Here is a 1,618-nt window from a genome sequence, read left to right as displayed (position 1 = left end):
CCCAGTATAAGCCATGAACTCAAATTCCATAAATTTTAATATATAATATATGTAAACTAATTCAAGTATACACTTACAAGAGGCTTTAAACAGAATAATTGGTACCTACCAACTTTATTCCTAGCCAACCTTCACTGTGCATTCCCACACTTATTCCTCTCCCTGCCACTCAGAAATACAAATCAAATGGCAAAACAGGTAGTCACTTGAAATCTCTCCGATTGATAAAAAGATCAGTCTCGAAAGTCAGCTTTGAGTCTTGGTTATAAACGGGTTGTGAGGCCCCATTGCCAAGGCTTTTAAAACTCTGTACCTTCCATAGAAACTAGAGAACATAGGCAAAAACAAAGACCTTATTTCATTCTCCCAGTTTTAAGCACCCACAAATGGATACCAAAATTAAAGAAATAGGAATTAAACATGAATACTACTTGAAAATATCCTAAAGTTTAAAAAGAAAAGTAACTCTTCAATTTCATATCCTTATACAGTATAAATCTTTTAAAAAAGAAATGTCATTTTTTAAAAGTCATTCAATAGAAACACATATGAGAGAGTATAAGGGAATGGAACTATACTGGCAGTGTAAGGTTCCAAATGATTTTAAGTATGTTCACAGTCTACGGCCATGCCACCCTGAACAAGCCCGGTCCCATCTGATCTCGGAAGCTAAGCAGGGTCAGGCCTGGTTAGTACTTGGATGGGAGACCGCCTAGGAAGACCAGGTGCTGTAGGTGTGAAAAATAAAAAAATAAGGGGTTGTAAGCTGACAAGGTCCTTGCAATCTGTGAGGTCAACCAAGGGTTGCCTTGCCTAAAAAAAATGAAAAAAAAAAAGTATATTCACAGAGTTGTGTGACCATCACCCCAAAATGAAACCCCATGTTCATGTACATTAGCTGCCATTTCCCCTTTGCCAAACTCTTCTCCCTTCCCCAGCCTTAGGAACCACTACACTACCCTATGTCTCAATAGCTTTGCCTCTCCTGGGTATTTTATAGAAATGGAATCACAGACAGGCATACTTTGTTTTATTGTACTTTTTGCTGCACTTCACAGGTTTTTTTTTTTTTTTTTTAACAAAATGAAGTCAAGACCCTCCACCAGCAAAAAGACCATGTGGTACTTTGCTGCAATATTCACTTTGTGTGGTAGACTGGGACTGAACCCACATATCTCCGGGATATTCCTGTACATAGGGCCTTTTGTTACTGGCTTCTTTATCTTATCATGTTTTCGGGGTTCTTCCATGCTGTAGCATGCATCAGTATGTCATTCCTTTTATGGCCGTGTAATACTCCATCGTATGGATTTACCACATTTTATTCATTGATTCATTCATCAGTAGATAGACGTTTGGATTGTTTGCACTTTTCAGCTTTTATGAATAATGCTGCTGTGAACATTTGTGTACATTTTTTGTGAAAATGGACACATTTTCATTTCTCTTGGGTTTATATACCTAGAGGTTGAATTGCTGGATCATTTGGTAACTTTACATTTAACCTTTTGAGGAACTGTCAAACCGTTATCCACAGCAGCTGCACCATTAATAGATGAAGGTATCACATCCACATAATATGCACTTTTCCACCCCAAATCCTATCAAGCTGCAATAA

General features: G+C 37.7%; 1 non-coding gene across 1 annotated transcript; it reads left to right on the top strand.

Moving 5' to 3' along the window:
- Positions 1–618: 618 nt before the first annotated feature.
- On the top strand, positions 619–737 carry LOC111729638. Its single transcript, XR_002776309.1, has one exon. It is a non-coding gene; the product is annotated as a 5S ribosomal RNA (ribosomal RNA).
- Positions 738–1,618: the final 881 nt, after the last annotated feature.

This window comes from Pteropus vampyrus, unplaced genomic scaffold (assembly GCF_000151845.1).
Source record: "Pteropus vampyrus isolate Shadow unplaced genomic scaffold, Pvam_2.0 Scaffold272, whole genome shotgun sequence".
Lineage (NCBI taxonomy): Eukaryota > Metazoa > Chordata > Mammalia > Chiroptera > Pteropodidae > Pteropus > Pteropus vampyrus.
The sequence above is the reverse complement of the archived record's forward strand: the minus strand, read 5'-3'. Positions and strand labels throughout refer to the sequence as shown.